Source organism: Haliaeetus albicilla, chromosome 1 (genome assembly GCF_947461875.1).
Source record: "Haliaeetus albicilla chromosome 1, bHalAlb1.1, whole genome shotgun sequence".
NCBI classification, from domain to species: domain Eukaryota; kingdom Metazoa; phylum Chordata; class Aves; order Accipitriformes; family Accipitridae; genus Haliaeetus; species Haliaeetus albicilla.
The window spans coordinates 57,161,881-57,186,751 of NC_091483.1; positions in this window are offsets into that span (position 1 = coordinate 57,161,881).

Consider the following 24,871-nt stretch of genomic DNA (forward strand, 5'->3'; position numbering starts at 1 on the left):
TTCAGTCCTTTCTCCACTAAGGAAAGGATGCATCATTTCCAATAAAGAGCATACAGACTTGCAGAGGCTGATAAATTATTGTCCTCTTACTTTTATATTGACAGAACAAGGTAATGCATTTAAAGAGGTGGAAGAAATCAGGAAATAGAAGGAGACAACATTTACTACCTAAATAATAATCAAGTTTCTTCTATACTCATGCTAATGCATGCAGGTTGTGCTATTTAAAGCACACTCCAGCCCCAAAACATAATATTGGCATATCAAAGACCACACAAACTTTGGCATCATGTTAACGGTAGATGGCAGACTGCAAATAAATCTCCTGCATGACTTTTAAAGACTACAATGAAAGTAATTTTTGAGTTGTCACATACGCTGTACCACAAATAGGGATAATGTGAGTGATAAATTTTGAGTCTCACCAAGGGAGACAGCAGAAATCCACGTCAGAGAAATAGAAAGGAAAGAACCATTCTTTCTCTAGGTGGTCCATGGGAGATCAAAATTCAGTTTATTGAGTGTTTACAAAACCAGTTTTGCTTTTTGTGCCCCACAACAGCATGCAACTGTAAGTAATGAAAATACTGAAAAAGAGTACTATGTTCAGATGCCCACGAAAAAAACCCATAGAATATTATTGTAAAGGAAATGATAAATTTATGCCAATATACTATGGAGCCACATGTCAAATTTCTGTCTATAAATGAACAGTAATCACAATGTTTATTTTCACCTGTGTGACTTCTAGTCCATTCCACTTGAGAATAATATAAATATTAAGAAGTGAACTCTGAGAAGAATTGCTCTGCATGCAGTCCATATGAGGTTGAACTGCGAAGTGCTTGAAACAAGAAACAGTAAGTGCTTTCACAGCATTATAGAAGCACACCCATTATGAAAATCAGTCTGTAGAAGTAAGTAAAGCTAGCCATAGAATCACTGTATTTGACAAGAATTTCTGATAGCACCCACAAAGTCCTGTACAGAAGTAAAAGTACTCCTTTTTGGAAAAAGCTTCCAGTCAAAGTAGAGAATTAAACAGAGTTGGCAAGAAAGGGATTAAACCTGTATTTTAAATCAAACATTAGCTGCCTCTGTGTCCCAGCACCATCTTTATTGAAGTTAAGTCTTGAGGAGAAGACGTGTGCAAGAGAAGCAAGTATGACTACAGATGCCTTGAACTTTTCAAATAAAACAGCTCTGAAGGTCTTTCAGAAGACCTCAGGTTCATAGCCGTTCTAACAAACACAATTCAGGTTCCAGATGAGTTATTTCTAGATTCCTGCTAAACTGCCATAAAACCACAAACACTGGAACAGCCTTGACCCTGGTCATAGACCCAAGACAAACCTCACCAGGTTTTGAGGCAAATGGGAGTCCTGGAAGCCCCCTCAGGTTATTCAGTAAAAATGGTCTGGCTCTGAAATGAGTCTTCCAGCTTTTTGCTTGAAAAAAAGGACACTTGTTTATGTAAGTGAACCACAGTTCAAGAATGAAAGTTAAAAGTGTTTCATTTCCCCATGTACCCCACCCCTTCAAAAAAGTTTGTTTGAATCAAAATTAAATCTTTCCATTTTCTCACTTTGTTAAGTGCTGTTGTGGTTCAGGTTGAACCAGATCCATTCTCCATGCAAAGTAATACACAGGTGACAAAGAATTGCACATATGACTGATATGAGGGGAGAAGAAATAGCAGAACATTCTGATAACATTTCCCCAGAAATTATTTGGATGAAGGAAGAAGGAACAGAGACTGAAGCAGTTTGGGAGGAAGATCTGGATGGCACTCAGTTGTTTCTGGGTCATTAACTTACATTAGTAACACATATTGCTTAAAACCTTTTTCTGCTTTGTTTGCAAACACCATATAGTTTTATTGCTCTATATTTCTTCCTTTTTACTTCCCCTTCTTTCCCCCAAGAGTTTATAGCTTGCTGGAACTTAGAATCAATTTTTACTGTAATGAAACTTCTTGTAAATTTATTAAAACGCTCAGAGCTGCAATATGAGCAGAGTGAGTGAAAGCTCAACAGTGGAGAAATGGAATTAGTCTACAGGGGCAAACCTAGCACAGGTATTACTAGGATTTTGTAAAACCAAAATGGAAGCGTTTTCACTTCCAGGTGGTCTTTATCCTCATATTCCACAGCTTAAAGGACAGTTGGAAATGCTTGTGAAGGGCTCAAACCCTTATGAAAAATGAATAATTGAATTATGAAAGGAGGAAAGAGCAGAAAGAAGAAGCTGGCAGAGGTTGTATCAGTAAGAAACTGAATTCCAGCTGTCCTCTTACACCAGTAGTTTACTTGGGCTACTTACCTCATGCAAGTTAATGAATTTGAATTTCCCCTTTATTGCCTCTTTCCTTGCTAAAAATAAGTAAATAAATAAATAAATCAATCAATCAATCAATCATCCATCAGAGAGGCAAAAAGCTAGTCAAAACATTTGCTCTATCTGCCTTTGGAAAACTTTGCAAAACAAGGAACGTGTAGGACCATTAGGATCATGTTCTTTCTCTTCCAATGGGCAGCAATATAGAACAGAATTAAACTAGAGAGCCTCTCACTGCAGCCATGCTTTTGGTGTTAGAGTCACGTTTTGTTTATTTTTGTCTGCTTTGCTTATATTTGAGGCAGGTTTGGAGCATTTCTGCCAGAGATAAAAATATAAGCCAGTTTTCCTCACTGTTCATGCTGAACACTGACAAGTCCAACTCTGGAAAAATGCACATGACTCCTTTTGGAGAAGAAATATTTTTCTAGTTCTTGATGCCCAGGGATCTCAAATTTATTCTGCTGAGGCCCCAATAACCCAAATAAATTCTCTTTTCTTTGTGATAACCACATATAAATTGTTATTAACTGAAGGCCTGATAAAATTCTGAGTAATAGTGCTGCTTGGGAAATGCCTACCTAGTGCAGACTTTGGGGAAGACTCCTCAGGAAAAGAGGACACATATAAGTGTGTTTCATCTATTGACTGCTTTTGCATATACAGATGACCAGTCATGACTATAGGACTAAGTCTGTACCTCTATATCTTTTGCTTTGCTGTGATTTTCTCTTATTATTGTTAGCTGAAAACAAACTAAATACAAGAATCCTGCGTAAGGATATTTGGGGACCTAGACCATCTTGCAAGGGAAGCATGAAGACAGACTTTAAGGGTTTATGAGATCCAAAGCAATGAGGACACTCAAACAAGGAGGAAAAGTGCCCACTACAATTGGCATCTATATTGTATTCTGACTTTGGAAAAGCCTTGCTTGATACTAGCAATGTTTTTGTACCGATTCTTGTTTAATGTGAAGATGCGATTAGACCATTATTAAAAACAGAGACTATTGTGTAATGTCAAACTCCTCAAAAGGTTACCTGAGTTGTAATCAAACTATCAAATAAATTCATACCAAGAATGTAAAATTTCAGGCCAAAAATATTTGTGTTTCAGAAAGGTAGGAGTAACCAAAACCAGGATTATATTATAAATAACAGACTGTGTTCTGAAATCTTAACTACATAAAAATGATCCTAACTATTTTATTTCAAATGGCAAGAATCTATTTTAACTCTGACCATTTAAAGCATAGCAGTGCTCTTCAGAAGAGTGGACATGGGCAGACAAGGGAATACTCACATTGACCTCATTCTCCAGTCAAGGCAGGTTCTTATCCATGCATGTATTTAAACAATAACCTCTTAAAAGAAAACTTCGATCACCACTTGTAAAAATCCAAGCTGCTGTTACAGCAAATACTAAGTTATTTAGGAGTCTGATTGAATATAATTGACTCTTTCTTAAGTCTGGATAGCAATCTGTTCTCTTCCTGTAGCAGTAAATCTGGGCTATCTCAGGGCACTACAGCATTCTCAGGCACACCATGCAGTGTCTTCCCACTAATCAAATGACACCTAATTGGAGATTTTCTCCAAGTAATCCTCAAAAGTCCATGTTGCTGCTACTGCTTTCTGTTAGCACAAATCCCATAGACCCCATTATTCACTACAGTCACAACTGTCATCCTGACTACAACATGAATATCGTGCATACACGTACCTTAGGTCTCCAGAGTCTTGATGAAGAAAATAAATGGCACTCACAAATTCCATTAAAAGTCTGAAATGTTCACAGATTGTTCCAGAATCCTACGCTTATGCTGTAACCTCTTTCTCTGGGTAATCACAAACTGTCCCTTCACAAAACATATACGTAGTCACTGAAGACTGATATCCTGTTCTGAAATCACAACCAAGTAACTTAATTCATGTATTCTGCTGAGTTCACTGTGCCTGCCTGTATGAACAAAGTTATTCAAGTGTATACATTCCTAAATCTGTCTTTAAGGCAGCAGACACTTATGTATGAACAGAGAGATCTTTAGTTTGTAGGTTTTTTTCAAGGGTTTGGGTTTGGGGGTTTTTTTTTGTTTGTTTGGTTGGTTTTTTTCTGGGCTGATGAGGTTTTGGGGTAACCATGAGTATTTCTCAGTCTTTTTCAAAAAGTTTCCAAAATAATAATATCAGGGAACATCTCACGTACAACCACTGCATATAAAAGTGAATTCATTGTCATTGTATGTGCGAGAATTCTTGAGAAAAATCAAACCGGCTGCAGCTGCTGACAGCTCCTGAATATTCATGTTGTTCACTGGCTGGTTTGGAGCCTGGTAAAAGCAAACAATGAACCTGTCACAAACAAAATGAAATAAATAAAAGCTAATTCTCTGCTGTGCATCTCTGAGTTCAGATAAAGGAGAATATTACAGTCCTTTAAATATAGAGGGGGATTTATAAAATCAAAAACATAAGGCACAATGTAATACTGCGTGTGCCTGGAAATTTATTTTGTGACTCAGTTATATATGAGTTACATAAGTATCTTTGTTTTCTTTGATAGGCAGTGAAACATATTTTGTACAGGGTGCAGTCTAAAAGAATAGTCATAACTGCACTGGGATTTTTGGCTCTACAGGAAGTACTCTACCTGGAAACACCAGGAAGTTTAGGAAGCTCCTTGGAGCTGGAGCTATTTGTCCTGTGTTTGTACAGCACAGCAGAATCCCAGTTCATGACCACCATGAGGCACTACTATACAGGCTCACAAATCACAGCAGCGGTTAAATGAAAGACTCCAGGGTATCCACGTTTCTGCCTCAGAAGGATCTGTATGATGTGACAGCAAGGTACAAATCATCCTCCTTTCAGTACCCTGGAATATTTTACAGCAACAAAATTGGAAAGAAACTATATCTTTGCAAAGAAAAACCTAATGTTTTGGCTTGCCTGGTGTGAACTGGTTGGCACTGTACCACTTTGTCCTGGATACTTTACTAAGAAGAACCCTTTTACTCATAACTGGTGTTGTTCTTGCAGTTTTCCCAGCCCATCTAATTCCAAATAACTAGCTTTTCTTCATGTGTTACTGAATTCTTGCTCAGCTCACTGAATCGGCATTCTCTCTTTCGGGACTGGAAAAATGGATAATCTAACTCAGCTACTTGCACAAGAACTATTGGGTCCCATCCGGTTAATCAAACATAAATACCCACGGGAAGATGCCTTCCTTTTCTCCACATATAGATCTCTATCTACATCTGAGCCCCGTCATTAAAGATGTCTACCCTGACCATTGGCTCTGGGGACACAGGAACAGACTTTGCATCTAGAGCCCAGCTGCCACAGGGACTGTTTGCAGTCCCTGGGGAGCTGTGGCAGCCCCCACATGTGTGTGTCTAACTACAGCATAGCTGCATGAGAGCATCTGTAGACATGAAAAGTTGTCAGCTGTAGATGCCTCTTGGGGGATGCTGACTTTGTGCCGTATCCCTGCAATACTTGAGTGGACAGGCAGCAAGTGTGGCAATGGGAGCACAGACCCCAGAGCCTAAATATCCCATTTGTTGATGTCTTTTGCACACGCAAAACAGACACTTGTGACTTACAGGCCCACCTGGTACCCAGGCAGCATTTAGGGAGTAGCTGGACTAAATCACCATTAAAAATGAGGTCATCTAAAACAGCACTGCACACCTATATGTGCACAACAGAACAGAGCATCCATGTGTGAATGAGATGACACAGGAATTTCCCTTCTCTGTGACACCTTGTTTGCATTTTCTTAGGGTGCATTTAGTTAATAAAATAACCCAATTTAAAAACAGCCTTCATGTAAAGGCCTCCCTCAGTAACTTGGAACACCTATTGAATGACCATAAAGACATCAGGAATACGGAATAAATCCTTACAAAATCCCTGCGTGAACAGCTACAATAGATCTATCAGTGAAGCAAAGATGAGGAAGAATGTTTACTTTAATTTGCCTTTTTCTTTAAATAACATTATCTCTTCCCCTTTCACTTAGTCCTCACAGTTAAATTTATCTACAAATATTTGCACTGTTTTTAATGAATTCTTTATTCAGTCTAGTTCATCGTGTTAGTTTGTTTCCAAACTGTCCGTGTTTATTTTTATCTGAATAATTTAGTACAAAAGCTGGCACTGTACAAGTCAAGCATTCATTATAACAATATTTGCTTGAATAGTTTGGCCTTCTTATTAATGAGACAGTAAATTAAAGAAAGGAAAGGAAAGGAACTGCTTGAAAGAATACATGGAAATCTTAAAAAAAGAAAAGAAAAAAAAAAAAGCTGGCCTTTTAAGATCCAGTTCTATCTTCTGCATGCAAAATAACAACTGGAGTCCTGAGGTGAAACTGGGGCTTGCTATAGTCAAATGTAAAATTTCTCTTGATTCCAGTGGAGACAAATTCATCTTAGTAGACAGCAAATGCACTATCACTTTCTGTGGAGTAAACAGTGAATTTTTTTAATACTATCAGAAAAGGAATTTCAGCTTCCAGTCTATACAGACTTCTGTTAAATCCTCAGAGGTGACATTGACTTTGATTTGAACAAGTCAGCCAGGACTAATCTAGGGGTTGTTTTGTTTTGTTTTCTCTACACAGGGATCTTTTTTTCATCATGTCTCTCTTGCATTGTATATACATCAGTTTCTACTAAATGAAATAGACTGGTAATTAGAAGCAAGAATCCCACATTTCTGTAAGTGCTAAGCTGACACTGTGGTCAAAAAAGCAGCTGATGAGGTTTTATTTGTAAAGGATGGGAAAAAAATCCCACCACTCTATAACATCAAAGGAAAGTAAGTGAACCAGAACCTCAGTATTAAAGTAGCATACAGCACCAAAGTCATGGGAGGTGTGCTGATTTACACCAGTTACATAGCAATTTCATGAGTTACATGCAATTTAAAGGTAGTGGTATTTCAAAGGCTTAACTTTTAACAAAACAGGACAATATGGCAAAGCATAGAATTAAACTCTGGTGGAAGTTCATGGAAGTTCATGTCTACCCTTACGTTCAATTTGAAATAAGAATATTAAAAATCATGCACTGTATAATACAATTTAGAGCAGCATTTTGAAAAATTTAACTTATATAAATTGAGAAGCAAATTCAGCATCTCTGCTAGGGTAAATTCTTCCTATTCCTAGGCACTTCCTGCAACTCTCAGTGCATGTTCAATGCATTTTGGAAAACACTTTACTGTTTTCATCTCTAGATTACATGTTAATGTGTACACACAAGCTTCTTAATGTCAGATATTTATATAAGAAAGCCCAGATCCTGGGCTACTGGATCAAGCTCTGAATTCAAGCTGTGTGCAGAGAAGGGATGGGGAATTAAAAAGGGAATTTGAGGGGGGTTTATGCAAAGCACCCTAGGCAGACAGACACACACACCAGTGCTAAAGCTGGAAATTAACACCAGATCTTGCTATTAGTTGACTCTTCACTGCCTAAATCCCATTACAGCAAGAAAACAATCCCCTAGGTTTAAATGCACTGTGACCATACTTCCTCTTCCACCATTTGGCCAAAGCTGTACCAAAAGTGAGCTGCCACAGTGGCTCTGTACCACCTTACAATTTTAACTTGTCAAAAAAAGTCAAGTCTGGCAGCACAAAGCAACTGTATTACAGGAGGAAAACTTGTCCAATTTTTAGTGCTCCAAGATTCATGAAAGTGATGCACATTTGCAAAACTCTGATTAAATAAAGTCCTTTGTACTGGAGTTTCAGCTATAGTGAAGGTTACAGCTTTTCAGTGTACATGGATGCTCAGTATTTCAATCGGTTATTACTTTCATTTTTTTTTTTTTTAAACCATGTTCTGCCAGTCAAATTTCATCATGTACTTTGCTATTTCCACTTGGATCTACCTTTGACATTGTCTTAGGCTTCCCTTTAACTTCTGAGTACTGATAAGACTACTGTAAAGCTGCAAGAGATTCTGATGTTACCATAAAGATCATATGTAGCTTTCAGATTAGAATTGAATCAATTCTCCTTCATTTGAAAAATGAATTCTTCTCACACATATACTCATAAACTAAAGTAATGTAACCGCCCCCCCCAACCCCCCCCCCCCAAAAAAACCCAACAAACCAACCAACAAACAACAAACAACCAAAAGATGATTTATGATGGCAGAAACCTGGAGCTCACTCTGCGTAGTCTTATCTGTAGCTGACGTGCCCACATTTTGAAAATGAAACGTAGAAAACTCTATCCATATTTACAGGTGGTGACTCTGGGACATGCTGAAAGCTGCTTAGTTTTAAGGTGTGCATTTTGGGGGCTTCTATCATAGCTATTGCCACCTGTCAGTACCTTTACTTGCTTGCTTTGGGATAAGAGCGAGTTTGAAGAATCACTGCCTCAACATTACAAGGTCAGCATCCTGGGGAGTGATAAACTAATGCTGCATAACAAGATTTTGATTTCTTAAGCTATTTTATTATTATTGGTAAGATTCCTGAGAAGTTTCTCTAGTGAACGCATCAGAAATTCTTCTGATAAGCATCACCATAGCAGAGGGCTTTACACTTTTAGTCTGGGTTTGGCACCATGGAGGCTTTTATAGCTCAGCAAAAAGTCTCCTGCTTATTTAAAATCATATTTTTTTCCCTAGTCTTTTGAAACTTGCAAAACAGATATCCAGTACAAAATTCACCCTATATTTACCCTGAGGCATACTCTCTTTTTAATATTTTGATTAATTTAGGTTTTGCATATGACTGCAATAACAGAAAAATCTCCAGAGGTCACACACAGTGGAGGACGGTAACAATACTGGTTTGGATATACCATGAAAGAAAAGCTGAAAGTTAAACAATTAGTGCAAGGTTTTATTTCTTCTCAGTTCAGTCTCCCTTTAATTCCTTGATTTGTATCTCCTGTTCCCATAAGGATCAGAGGAAACTTAGATGAACAATCTAAGCATCACCTCTGGCATCTTCTGCATATCTACAGCTCTTAGGCAATAGTGACTATTTCCTAGTCTCTGGCAGTTTGTATCTCTTACAACATTCCACTATGGATGCCAACAAATTCTGCAGTTATCAGCTAGATATACAACTGAAGTAGAGAGATCGTGAAGAAGGGATTGAGGTACCTGTAGACAGGGAGGTAGAGATATGGAGGGGATTGAAAAACAAGGAGGAAATCTTTCATTCAATTAATGTTGTTGAAAGAAATGTACTCCTGTTTACTAAAAAAAAAAAAAAAAAAAGAAAAAGGGGGGGGCGGGAGGGGCAGTATTTTTCACCAGCTCTGTACAAACAGCATAAAAAAAGGGTACACTTGTCTCTATTCTGCCTTGTAGTCTTTGTAGATTTACATTGGTCAAGGACAGCAGAGATAAACTAACACACACAAATACTTTTATGACTAGCATGAGTCTCATAAGAGAGACCAAACAATTAATTTTCTCCCTTATTCCTCACTCTAACCTTAAACTCTATTGCAATAGCATTTATCAAGTAAGCTAGAAACAGAATATTGCCTGATTTACCATGTTTAGTCATTCTATTTCTTATTTTACAGGAACCAATATTCTAAAACAGGTTGCCATAGAACTATATCAAGAAAGCGTCTTTTGAATGTCAACTTTCCTTGGCTGATGTTGGAGGAACAACTGTGTATTATGCATACTATCTTTGATACAATTCATAGTAGAGTAAAATAGCCATTCATTTTCAAGGATAGTTAGACACTTCTCTGTCGTAGCAGGGTACCCAACGTGCCAACTACCAAAAACTCTACATGTGGTGTTCCTCTACATGTAACAAATATGGTATCTTCCTATCTTCATTCCCTGTAAATAAGAATAAATCTTCTTATAATCAGTTCCTGTAAACTTGAAGTGTGGCAATACAGAGATTTACACCTAAGTAAAACCCACCCATAGTGAAAACACTGAGAGTGTGCTAAAGCAGTTGGAGGTTCTCATAGTGTGTCTTGAGTCCAAATGTCTTCTGTACAAACACATAAGAAAAGATTGAAGTCTTTAAGGGATATTTTCAGTAAATCAGATTCAATAAAGGCTGGGTGTTTTCTATGCCTTGGAAGGTCTCTGATAAAAGGACATCTAATACGCTAGTACTCTGAAACAAAATATCACATAGGTTGTGTAAGAACAGATTCTTATACTTACTACAAAGACAATATTTCCAAAATAACCAAAAAGGGAATATTGACACTACATTGAGAAACTGTGCTTAGGACGTTATGACATGGGATGATGAGTACTGTCAGGTTTCTAAGGTCCCATAACTTCATAATGCTTTATTAGATGTCACATCTACAATTAAAGAATATTTGTTTTTATAATTATATTAAAATCAAGCCTTTGCCCTTTTTCCTTCCAAAATGAATACAGTCTTAATTAAAGTAGTATGTGATGGAGCTGGGATGGAGTTATGTCAGTATTAATGTTCTCACAGAAAAAGCAATGTTCTTATTAGATCAGGATGTATTACATAACACATGTCAAAATAAAATTCACTACTAAAACAGTTGTAGCAGCATATGACAATTTAAATTCAACTAGTGAAGCAAGATGTAATTCAGTCATTAATATAAAGCCTGAGTGTTATTACCGCCCTCTCAAGAGTTAAATGCCAACTGTGGAAGGTCCTCATCTTCCAGCAGCATATGGCTCCTTGGAAGGGTCCATAGGCAGCCATGTTGGCAGTGTGAGAGTGGATCTTGGGACTGTCACATAGTTAAACTGCTGATGGCTGTGCTGCCTTGTTGACCTGGATGTCATTTTCATTTGATTCACTTATGTTTGTGCAATTGTATTTATCTATGAAAAGGTTTCCAGATAAGATTAGAAAGATAATGTTAAATATTCACATCTCAGATCATCACTATGCTTATCTGTTGTTCATTCTGCACATTTTTCTTCATACATTTTTGCCTTTGTCTCACTACCAATCAACACTGAATGTCAGTATTTCTTGCTCTGCCACTTCTATTCATGCATGACAACTCTTCTTTCATCTTCTTTAAGACTTCGTCAATGCATCTCTCTCTCCACTCTCTTTCCTGTGGTTCAGCTTTAGTAAATAAAGGTGAAGAGCTTGTCAGAAAAGCAAAACTAAATATGTTTGCTTTTGGTTTTCTTTTTTTTCAAATCTACATCCTGACAAGATCCTCTTGCGATCTCAGGTCAACCTGGGGCCTGCTGAATTCAAACATGAATATCTGAATATACTTAAATATTTCTTTTTAAAATATTTCCTTTAAACCAGGCATGAGTTTTCCACTGAAGACTGCAAGAAATTTCCATATATGGCACATTTTTAAATATGCTGAGATAAAAGCATCCATTCTCCTACCCACTCAGATATTATCTTTCTGTCACATGTTACTGTAAAGATTTGTTGTACCCATTTACTACATGGATTCCAGGAGAGCCCTAAGGTACCTTCAAGGGCTCTGCCCCTTGCATGGTAGGGCTTTTACAGCATTTAGTTACTTCATCCCTACCAAAGTCCAAAGTTTAGATCATGCTTGGTTTCCAAAGGCACAGCTTCCTAAGCGCTTACATTTTTTATTTGGTTTGTTTTTAAGATCAAATACCTCTGCCTCTAAGGTAGAGGTGAAATAATTCTGCCTCATTCAGGACCCAGTTTAACAGCATAAACTTAATTTACTCCTAACAACTGTCAGGATCCTTACCCTTAGCTCTTCATATCTAAATTGCAAAGACACATTAGCTCTGTGACTAGCATTTATGCTCTTCCACAGGGGTATGCAGAAGCAGCTAGAAAATGAAGGGACCTCTGCTCCTCAGCTTCCAGGACAGAGGGACAACTCAGGATAGAGTCAGCTACCGATCATGAGAGCAAAGGAAGGAGGATGCTCTTCTCTCCCCACTGCTGTACACCATGATGTCAAAAATCAAACCTTAAGACAAAGAAGCACATAAAAGGAGAGCAAACAGGAAGATAAAATCCCCAATTAACACAGTGCATATTGTTGTAGAAGCACACAGCCTTGCTCCTCTTTTCTGATACATTCTTTGTAAAACCGAACTGAATGTCATCCCTCCACCTCAGAACTTGTTACATTAACTAGCTGATTCCTCAGTGGCATTTGCGATGTAAGGCTGAGATTTTCCATACTGCCTAAAGGATTAGTTAATAGAAATTGAGAAGGTAATTCCCCTTTGAAAATTCTATCCTTACACTTTGCCCTCTAAGAGTTTACAAATCCCAAGAAGTTAACATTTACGATTTAGAATCACTTCATTATGAAAGCTATGGTAACTATTTCATTACAAAACCCTGTTGATTTGTAAGCAAACTTTGAAACTCTTTTATCCCTTATAATGGCATTATTTCCTAAAATTTATCCATTCCGTGGCATCTTTACTCCTACAGAGAGCTGTGAATTTTGCATACTTGATGAAAACACAACTTTCACCAGCTTAGAAGACAGACCAGCATATTAATGTGTTAGCGGGGCCATTCTGCAAGTCACTTTCTCAACAAAGTTCGTAAGTACTGGAAGTGAAATAACGAATCACTTCATTGGAGTAGTCCATCACTGCTGACAACATTTACCCTTCCAATATTTTGACTTTCTTTGGAGCAATCTAAAAATGTTTTAATATAAGCAGCTTATCTCAGGAGTGCTTTTATAAGCAGGAAGCAATATACAGGTACAATAAAACCACTGGTAAACAAATTCATAGTACATGCATTTCAGAACATACATTTTGCTGAAGTATTAAAGAAATGTTGCCTTAAATCTTAAAATTAGAATGAGGTCTAAAATCTAGACCTTATTCACAACTATCATTCTTCTTCTCAACAGACTTGCTCTACATAAAATAAAAATGTATTTGTAGAAAGAAATAAAACTAAGAACCTCCAAGAAATGATGAATATATCACTGTGGTATTTGACTCTTTGGTATCACAGAGCGTTTTAAATTTAGCATCCTGGAAGCGAAGGAATGTGGAGGTGAGAACGGGCAAGATCACATGTAATTCTTTATTCCAGCTCCAAACACATCCACTCCAGGGCTGTTTCAGTAAAAGATGTAAACAGTGCCCTGAGAATTAATGGGAGACATGAAGTATGATGTCTGGAACATTCTTTTCTCATTTCTTGCAGAAATTGCACAGTCCTATGACCTGGGCAGCTGCACACTGCTAAACCCCATCCTACTTACAAGACGCTGGCCAGGTAATTTAAACTAAACCACTCACAGCTGTCAATAGATTCTGTATTACTCATACCTGGTTTTCCAGCTTCAGATAACTGGGGATGTCTGATCTGCAGAGGCACTGAAAATTTGCAACTTAAGTTAAAACATAATGAGATTGTTCTCTAGAGAAATCTAGGACCAGAAATCAGCAATGTATTTGGGAAAATAGTCTTTTCAAAGTGATACAAAGAAAGGACTGATCTCTTCTGACATCTGTGTGATTGAAATCTTCTGTGAAGAAGAATTTGGGATCATAGGGAAGACACTTCCATTGCTATCCCTGATGTTAGTGAAGTGAGCTGTTGAAACACCTATGAGGATGCAGGATTTACGCACTATGCAGCAAAAAAAGCAAGAGATATGCCATTGATGAGGATATAAAATGGAATGGTTGTTCTTTCAGTGAACATCATATATTGTTTGTCTTCTGGAAAACATTTTATAGCTGATATCGTTATAGCTATGTACTAAGGGATAGCTACAAAGGAACAGGAACCGATTAGGTTTATGTGGACAACATTAATCCAGGTATTTTCTTACTGTTGACTGATTATTTAAGGTCCTTTATAGTCATATAAATATTCCATATGATAATGTATTTAATTTAAATATTTATCAGGTTGGCTGGGTCTCTGAGCCACCTGGTTTAGTGGAAGGTGTTTCTGCCCATGGCAGGGGGGGTGGAACTACATGATCTTTAAGATCCCTTCCAGCCCAAACCATTCTATGATTCTATGATTTTTGTAAAAAGCCTGAGGCATGGGCAGACTATGGATAATTTCTAGGAATTTCATTTCCTCATACAGACTGTTTCATAATTATATAATTTGAAATAACCTGAAGGTCCTCCAAAGATGTAAAAGCAGCCTCCCCAGTCAGAGCCAGGACACCAATCCACATCACTGAAAGTTATTTTTTACTCTGAGTTTAACATACAGGTTAGCCCTAAAGCTTTAAACTGTAATTGCAAAATTATTTCAGGCTTCTGGTTTTATTATGGATTTCTTAAAGGAATATTGTGCTAATAAACCAAACACAGTCAGCTGTAAAATTTCAGACAAAACAAATCATATTTTGGCTTTAGGGGGATACTGAACTTCTGTGATAATACACAATACTCCATATTGTGGGAAAAAAAAAACCAAAACCAAAACAGAAAGCATGGCTTAAAAACTAATGCAGGACCATTAAAGATCTTAAAAAAAAAAAAAAATAATCTTTTTCTTCATTCAGAGTCTTGTTATTTTCCTACAAGGAGCTAGGCCAACATATCATGAACATTAAGCTTGTTTTGTCAGCTGGCTAAACAATCCCTGCATCTAAATTAATGAGAGAATCAGCCAGCTAGCCTATTTCTCTGCTTCTGAGCATTGATAACATGCAGTGAGACAGTTCACAGAAATAAGCCTTCTTGCATGTTTTCACCACCCCAGGTACTATCAGGAGTGAATAGCTGACCATATTCTCCCTGAGAGCCTCTCCAGCACACAGATGCACACACTTGATATGACTTTTATTAAAGCACCCATCCAACTTTCGGAAGGTTTGGAATCTGAACTTTCTTTCTGGAAAGCCTCAGTCCAGCTCCATCCAACAGTACTTTAGGGGATAAACCTGTGATTTGGTAGGTAAAGTCTCATTTGCTATCCACCCCTTAGGAAACAGCTATCCTCCTCATCACATCACTCATCCTAGTCCAAGTCAAAATGCCATGAGCACATTTCTCTTTCACTATTGAACATGGCCCATAAAACATGCAGTAACGGGGGGGGGCGGGAGAAGTAATTTTGATCATGCAGAAGTTAAATAAATAATATATCCAAGATTTAAAAACAAGCAAGCAAACATGCACTGGTCCACGTTCTGATCTCTGACATATAGGAGGAGGAGAAGGTAGAGAAGCTCTTTAGTCCCACTCTGACAGATACTGAAACAGCGTACTGAGAAGTCCCAAGGAGTATGAGGACAACTCATAAGTGAGCTGTGCTATTTTATCCTGATCCAAACCTCCTCTTAGACAACACATGGAAGAACTTCATTTATCTTCATTTATTACTTGTTGCATACATTTATAGAAAAACTCTTCATAATGCCATAATTACATATTAATTAAACAAGAGTGAAAAAGATATAAAAACTAATCAAGGAGTATTCACTGGCAATAACCCTCAAATGTTTGTAAGTGCCAAATGTTAGGTGATTTCTTTCCAGATGACATTTTAAACTAATGAGTATCAAAATGTCATGCTGTCCTCAGAAATGTAAGGTGTCCTCAGTTAGCCATTCAGAAAATTGCTATGTCAGTTTGGATGACCAGTTTCTCTGGAGAATGAAGGAATTGTCCACCAAGCAGAAACAGCAAATCTCCAACGAGTAGATTTCATACCTCTTTGGTTTAACACCATACATCTCATATTCTTTTGACTAGAATTTCTGTCTTACTAACAAATAAAGATTTTATGTGAATGCTTCAATAAACCAAAGTTCTTAATAAATAAAATATTAACAAAATAAAGTGGGTACTATTAACAAAATAAAGCAGGTACTATCCTAATCAACATTATAAATATACGAGTGAAATCCGATATAAAAATTATATTAATGTCATTCCATACTTGGAAGTATAAAAGAAGTCTTTGTTCAGCTTTGTCTTACCATTAATTCACAAGCTGCTGATAATTTGCCTTCTGCATCCCTGTTTTTTCCCCCGTCTTTTTCAGTAAACTTTGAAAATCATATAAAACTTGGATTGTTTATGTTATCCTATGTGAAACCAAATGTGAAAACTAGCTATTATAGAAGTATCTTTACAAAACACTACTCAGACTCTACCCCACCAGTTCTAGAAAGAACTTATTTCTAGAACGAGGATAGAAATTTACTATTTGTAAACAGAATTTGCTATTGGTCTCCTCCACCTTCTGATAATCAGTAATGACAGCTTCAGGACAGAAAAGAGCAGATATAGCAAGAGGGTGAATATTATGACCTTTTCTTAAGAAGGGCCATGGCCAGAAGCTACATTTTCTTTCATAAAGACCTCTGAAAATGTGAAGTTCATTCTCTCCAATGACTGTATTTCACCTCTAGGCATAAAGTCAAAAAGGTAGTATTTTAGACAAGCAAAATTGGAAATATCTTCTTCAGTGCTTAAATAAATAACTCATCTTAAACTACTTTTTCTACCAGCATCAAAAAAAATCTTTACAGAACTGCTTTTATAGTGCAGTGCCTAGTATTAGCTTATTAAATTCTTGCCAGTGCTTCTGATAACCAGGATACAATATTACCATTTAACATCTGTGGATATAAGTTGTAAAAACTCAACTGTTGGTTACTCCACCAAGTACTTCAGGGAGTTCACTTTTGGCATTGTGTTCAAGCTGCTGCATTGAAACTTTGAAGAGAATAACTGGGGTAGACCAATTAAGGGAATAAACCCTTAATTTTCAACACCAGTGAATTCCAGCAAAACAGTAACTTTGCTTAATGATTCATTGACTCCCAAAATATGCAAGAAAAGACTTTATAGTAGTAGTGAGACTCGAGGAAAAGAATACAGTCTTGAGGATTAGGCTTAAAATACAGCTTCCACAGATAAGAAACTGTATTACAGGTGAAGGTCTATGATTTACTCATTTATACACAGTGAATGACAAGCTTGGATACTGGTGAATTACAAAAAGGGTGGTGCGGTTTGGTTTGGTTGCGGGGCTGGGGCTGGAGTCTCTATTCGTTGTAGTTTTTGGTTATGAAAGATGCCCAGTGTGAAGTGGGACAAAGCTCAGGCATTTCTGTACAATGTAGGTCACAGTTCAAACACATGCATGTATAAAATTATGCTTGTGGGGTTTACACTTGCTAGGCATACCAGATTTCTGTTGTCATAGATTTACTATTCTATGTTGCATAATCAGACTGAAAGGGGTCTCAAGGGTTCACTGAGATTATCAGTCTGCCCCAATGTAAAATGAGTTGCTCGGTTCCCGACAGGTGTCTGTCTCTGTCAAGTGATGGCAAATTTACAGCCTTCCCAGGCAGTGACTTTTTTCCTGACTGGAAACACTTTTGCTCTCTAATCTGAATTCTTCATGCTGGAATTCAAGCCTACTGCTTCTTGTCATACCCATCACGAATCGAGAAACGGATTCTTCCTTTCTTCTTTGTAACAGCCTTTTGTATATTTAAAAATGGATGTCTTTTCTGTTTTATAGTTTAAAAACATCACAAATTTGTTCAACCTGTCCTCCTACAGCAAGGGATTTTTGGTTGTTGTTGTTGTTTTTTTTTTTTAAACAACAAAACCCCCCACTTTGGGCCATTCTTTCTTCTCTTATCTGGACTACTTCCAATTGATTCAAACCTTTGTTGAAGCGAGATGACCTAATGGGGCACAGCATTCCAGCTGAGTAGTCTTTTATGTTGCTATCCGTGATGTAACACCTTTGTGTTGTACACATACAGCCACAGCTCAGGGTTTATACGTATAGAATAATGTATCTATCTAATTAGAAGAGTTATTTACAAATGGGACATTAAAAAAAATGCATCACAGCCATTCTACTCAATAATAACAACAATAAAGAATAGAGAAGCATTATTTAATGGCTCCTGAGGGATACACAGTTTAGTTCCTGAACTTCACAGAAACAGTAAAGTGTGCTGCAGACTACAAAATGTCCTCTTCGGTACAGCCCCTAGCATATTTACTGCTTCTGCAGCTTCTGAAAAGAATACTCTGAGGATAAATATTGATATTCCTTCCTTGAGGAAATAGTTCAAAGGTAGAAGTTATGCATCTCTTTTGTTCCTATCAGGAAAATTACAACAATCTGATTTGAAATATTCCTCTCCTTAGGAAATTCCAACATTTAATGCAGTTACAGTATGTTCTTGAAGAGCACTGCTTGTCCAAGGCCCTTCTCATATGACTAAGACTGTATGTCATGACAAGCAATAAAAAGCAGACCTCTACTTTTTCACATCATGTACACGTGGTGAATTTCTTTCACTCTGCTGGCAGTGAAAGACTGTGAAGCAATCCTACCATTACATTCAGTTCATCTTGCAGCCTACATCAGTGACAGATTTTACAATCTTATGATGAACCTTCCATATGGATCACGAGCTGGAGTCAGCCCTAAAAATAAGGGAACTTAAAAAAGCTTTTTCATGGCAGCCACCCCCACTGTGTGCCAAGTGCATCTCTTCATGTACAGAACAAGAAAGATCAAACACAACAGCTTATAAGGATGTGCTCTGCTTGTTTATATTGTTTGTTATCATATTTTTTCTCAAACACATCCAGTTTGCTTGGAAAGCTCAAGATTTTGGCTCAGTAGGGACAGGGAACAATTAACTGTCTGTACATATCCTACATAGGACATTCATTACAGGATGAAACCAAGACTTATGAAGCCTATGTATCATATTTGCTTAAAAGATGCATGAAACCCCATTGTCACAGCATGTCACAAATAGAGCCACATCCTAGCGATAAGTGTCACAAGAGATCAAAGTGAAAAAGTTTAGTTCACAATTCAAGGTCAACTTCATGCCCCTGCTGAAGCCTTCAGTCTGTCTCAGAAAAGGTCATCTCTGACTCACAGCTGTAAAGATTTCTCAAAGCAGTGAGTTGTTGATAGTTCAGTCCCCAGAGGACACAAGGAAATAGCGTAATTCTATCACTAATTCAGTCCTATCCTCTAGGGTAAGCAGAGGATAAATATGAAGGAGGAAAACTTGGTTTGGGTACTCAGGCACTAGACTGAAACAGCTCTGAGCTGGGGAATGAAAACTGACTCAGAATATTATGCTATGGAACATACACTCGTGTATCAGAATGCTCTTTCAATACATAATATTCTTAGGCCTTTTGTCAAGAACTCGATATAGAATACCAGCAGTCTGTGAGCAACATAAATTATTAATTAGTGTCACAGAGGGTTTTTACTCTCACTTTTGTCAATATAAATCTGCTGTGGCCCTGATTAAGAAACTTAACCTAGTAAAACCATGATAAGATCATTCCAAAGAAGAAACAATTTAGCACCTGACTCTTTAAAGTTATTGGTAGGTTTACTGCAACCACAAAAATAAAGCCACTTAGACATATATGCAACTCCCACTGGTCTAAATTAAAAGTGCTTGCTTGTATCTCTCTGCATCTAAGTCTCTCCATCTGTGAAATTAGGAGTCGGCTCTCTACCTGCTTCATATCAACTGTGCGGAGTTAGAAGGACCCAAACCCAGTATACCACGAGTTCAAGCTTATACTATCATTTTTCACTAATGCCATTAATTGCACAATATTTAAGTTCAAACAAAATGTGCATTATCCAAATTTTACTTGTGCAGAGTATAAGGGCTGTGACTACACAACCTCAGTCTCTTTGGCTCAAGGGCACCCTTAGAAAATACATAGCTAGGTACAGCCTAACACAGTAATTCAAAGGAAGAAACATAGGCAAATATTTTATTACATAAAACTGAATGAAGAACTCTCCCCGCTTTTCTTCAATTGATCTTTTGGAGGGGATTTAACCAACACATCCTCATCATTCAGGGAATAATTCCTTCAGGAGGACTCATCCAGCCCCCTATTAGCATGTATTACTTCCTCAGTTCCATTTTCTTAGTCTCAAAACCTCATAACATTGAGCATTCCTTTTAAAGCCTCACTCCAAACAATACACCAGACTTTCACCTCTGCATCTCTACTGCTTTGCACTCCCCAGATTTGTTGTTAATCACCATGCATGTTACAGCTTCACTTTCACCAGGCTTAACTCCATCTAGATGCCCCCACTGACCCTCCAAACTAGAGATTTTGAAACCAGCTGATACTATTCCCACCCCTATTACGAAAAAACCTCCAAGCACACCTGTTAAAGCATGGTTAAGACCCATCCGTGCTACTCTTAAAGGTCCAGGTCTTGCAGAGCACCAGGTCAACTTCCCAGGCAGTCCTGATGGTGCATTGTGTAGCTAGAACATGCTTAGTTCCAGATAAAACTTCAAAATTGAGTTAGAAAACAAATTTTGTAAAATATACATATATGCATCCTACCACTGTTCTACACTAGTGTAGGTAGCCCTGTCTCAAGGAAATCAAGAAAAGTGAACATGCTTTCAAAAGATTTTGGTGATAGAACACTTTCTTTTGTTTAAATATTCATATAATTGCTACCAAAGAAAAAGCTGAAGCTGTAAGCAGCCTGCAGTCAGTGAGGCACTTACCAAAGCTGAACTTGCACAACATTACAAGAAGAGAAGGAAGCAGGATGAGAAATGCAGGAAGGCCTCAGAACAAGTATCTGTTAAGTGCCACAATATACCGTGCGTTAGACAAAGCTGAGATAAAATTGCTACAGAAAATAAGCTGCTTCTAAAAATTTATCACTGTGGCATGGCAGCAGAGTGTCATTACATTTGGTACAGAACTGGAGGCCTGATTTTGAATGTCTCACAGTGAGTGTTCCCGCCAGTGTCTGTGCACTGGTGCAATCCTCATCAGTCCCCCAGTCCAAGGAAGAGAAAGTGGCTGATCCAAGGATAGTCATGTCACTGGGAGGTTCGCCTTTGGTGAATTCAGCAGTGAGCTCTCTGCACATCATCCTCATTTGCTACCTTGTTTAGGAAAGCCTTTGGACTGGATTTTTAATTGAATTCTCACACAGAATTTAGTAGTTATTTAGCACTCAGGACACTGGGAAGAGCATGAGTTTTCCTGCAGCCATCAGTAGTAATGGTGAACAGCAATAGCCCAGAGGATGCGTTTAGATAATCCACAGCTTCCTAAGACTTATCTGCATCATCTGAACCTTTTTCCTTTCTGATCTCTACAGTTTTCTTAACTGAGATGTGTCTTGCATTGAGACTGTAATCCCATTTTCTGAAAAGGATGGGAAAAAGGCTGCAGGTATCTGTTCTCTGTATAGCAATGGAAAGGCCCTGAGCCGAAGCTGAGCAAGCTGAATGGCAGGTTTCACCTGAGACAGGAGTAACGTGTGCCAGGGAAACACAGCACTAAACTAAAAAATAATAAAAAAGAAGTAAAAAGTAAAGAATCTATGAGCAAGTGTGCTGGCAACTCTAGGGAGGCTATCATTTCTGTTTCTTGGATTTACTTTTCTGTGCCACACTATGCAGTCCTGACTAATCTGAAATTACAAATACCCTGAGTCTGGGATCCCCAGACACCTCGTTCAGTCTAATGCTCAATAAAAATGGTCACCAGTGCAGCTATTAGTAAGAGTAAGTAACATGCTGCCTGTGGATTTTTCCAATTGCTCTCTGGTAACTGTCAGAGCTATTAATGTGTTCAGTGCCAGCGATGCTTCCCCTGAAGAATTTCTTTCAAGGAACAAGTTATTCGTACTGCCAGAATACCTGGCCTTATTTTTCCCTTATAGTCTGAGCTAGAGTTTAGCCCAAAATGTCTGCTGCAGGAAAAGGCTCAGGCATTCAAAGGACATAGGACATAACCTCCTTTCTACACACGTGGTTTTAATCTAGATTTAGGAATATGTGCTCTAAGTATTCTTATGTGCATTGGTATCATTACCAGCAAAAATAATATTGCAGTTATAAATTCATTATAGCTAATTTCTTGCATTGCCCACTCTATCTTTTATGGGAGATGCACAGGATTTTTCCCCACGTTTCTACAGCAGTTTCATAATAAACATGCAGGTTGCTGAAGCTGGGCCTCCAGAACACTGGACTCACTATTCTTTAATTAGGCCACAAGGAAAGGTGCGGTGATATGGGATAATCAGCTTCTCTCTCAAACATTCCATCTTTCAGTAGAGCAGCAAGAAGTGGGATAGAACTAAATATCAAAGTTTTTCAAACTCTAGGTTTGAAAATATTTCAAAGGTTTGAAAATCTTTTTAATGTGCAATTAACTCACAGGCATTTGGAGGAAAGGAATGGAGCTAACTGGAAATCTTGAATATGTATTAGCTCTAGTTGTACCTCCTTTTGACAGGGTTAACCATTTCACATTTAAAAATATATGCTGAGATTTCAACAGTGTATCTTATGTGTATTTTTAAGACCCAAAGTATCAATATAGAAAACTGGAAAGACTTTTTTAAAAATGTAAGTTTTTTGAAAATTTTTCAAAACTTATGTATTCATATGAAAATACTCAATTAAGAAATCAGAATTTTCATATGAAAATTAGTCTAGTTGAAAAATGCTTTGTTCAACCCAGAATTAGAACTCACTGTGAAAAATAAAAGCTAAGGAAATACACGCTTTACCGTGCACAGTTCCTTATTAGAGAACAGGAAATCAGTGCAAGACTTGTTAGAGGAAATTTTCTGAAAATTACATTGCCTAAAATGTGACTCTGCTCACTGCAATTGCTACACTGAAGCCTCAATGTCACTGATGAGTCAAGTACAAGAGCAGAAGTGGGGACCTTTTCAAATTGGAAAAGGTTTGATGGTAAAGCTACACTGTTTCCTCAGCATGCTCACATAGGTATGTGAAGACATCTCTGCAATGAAGACAGAGCTTCTCCTGAGAAAACACAGCTTTTGACATTATTACACCAACAGAAGCAAAAACAGCTGGCAAGAGACTTATTCTGACCATGTGCCTGAATGGCCATTAGGGCATTTACCAATGCATCTACGTCAGCTTCGAGGAGTGGGCTTTTTTGAACTCTCCTAACTGATGTTAAGAGAGAAGGCCCATGTTTTAGTGTAGTGCAGACAAGAAAAATAATAGCTGGAATATTTTTCTTCATTCTATGGCAGGGCAAAATTTTCACTGTGACTGTCAACTTCACAACACAATTAAATGTAAATAAACCCAGGCATAAGTAATGACACAATAAGATGAAGCATAAACTACAACACAGAGCACCAGTCTTTCATGTAAGGCTGCAAGCATTTCAAAGGGATGTTGAAAGATTTCTCTTGATAACTTAAATTGCTGAAAAGCCATATCTCTGCATAAAGTATTTCTAAAGCATGTTCAGAAGTCTCACTCTCCAGAAGACTACTACTGAAATACAAGGAAGCAAAAAAGCAGTAGGTTGACTAGTATGTATATTTACACTCTTAGGCCTTTTATCAGTGTCTAAAAATAGCAAGAAATCATAAAGAAAGGATGCTGAAAGATGACCCCCACTTTATTTGCTTTTTTCTGGGCAAAGGTGAGGTTTATCAAGTCTCCCTGCACTCAGGAAAGCTCAAAGACTTTTTTTTATTGGCACATGCATCCCAACAAGAACCATGAGGAGGTGCTGCAACATGGATTGATGAAAAGTGAGGGGCATGCGTTCAGCTCTCAAGAGAACCGGGTGATATTCTCAGCTTTACAGTCCCAGGCAAGTGATTTCACTTCTTTTTGTTTCCATTTCCTCTTTGACTGTCTTGTTGATTTAGATTACAAGCATTTATTGCAGGGATAGGCTTTTACTATTGTCTATAGATTTCTTTACTAAAGAGACTTTTAATTCCAGGCCGTGTCTTTAGACATTACTTGAATATTAACTTTGAAAAGCAGATGTCCACTACAGACCTGGAGGGTGACCACTGGACCAAGAAGACATCTGCCCATTTCCTGTAAATAACATGTGTTTCGTTTCTGTGTGACTAATGTAGGACCCAGACAGACGATGAGCTTGCCAAAGTATTCCCTGCCTTATGTTGTCTATCCTGGTAGCAATACATCTCTTTTCTTTCAAGGACCGCCCACTACCTAAAAACTGTTAGTCCCTATTCTGACACCATGTTTCCTGTGCTTTCTCAACCAATTACCAACACAAACATGAGCATCCATGTCAAAAACATGTATTGGAGTTAGAATTCAGGATTCAGTCAAAGATGACTTCATCAACCATTATCTACTTGATTTTGGGAAGGAAGGGACAAGTGGCTACAAATAGGGACCCTTTCACCCTTTCCCTCAGCTGCTTCAATGTCTTGGATGCTGAGGTAGTTGCACATATAGCTCCAGGTTTCAGGGGTCTACTATGGAAACCAGGACCAGACTGTAGTGTTTGGCAGCAAATGAAGTTCCCTTTCTCCCAAAACCTCTTACGCTGCTTGGACCTCCAGCTCATTTGCCAGTAAGTGCCAGTTTCTGTCTCTAATCTGGAGGTACTGTGCCTTGAATTACTTAACTTAGTGTCTAATACATGCAGGCTATGAAGAAGTATGGGCATAAACAGTACTTGAGATCACATCTCAGTTCTTCCAGGAAAAGCATTGCTCCAAAGTGGAGTTAAGGTGTAAAATAATGGGGTGTGCAGTGGAGAAGTG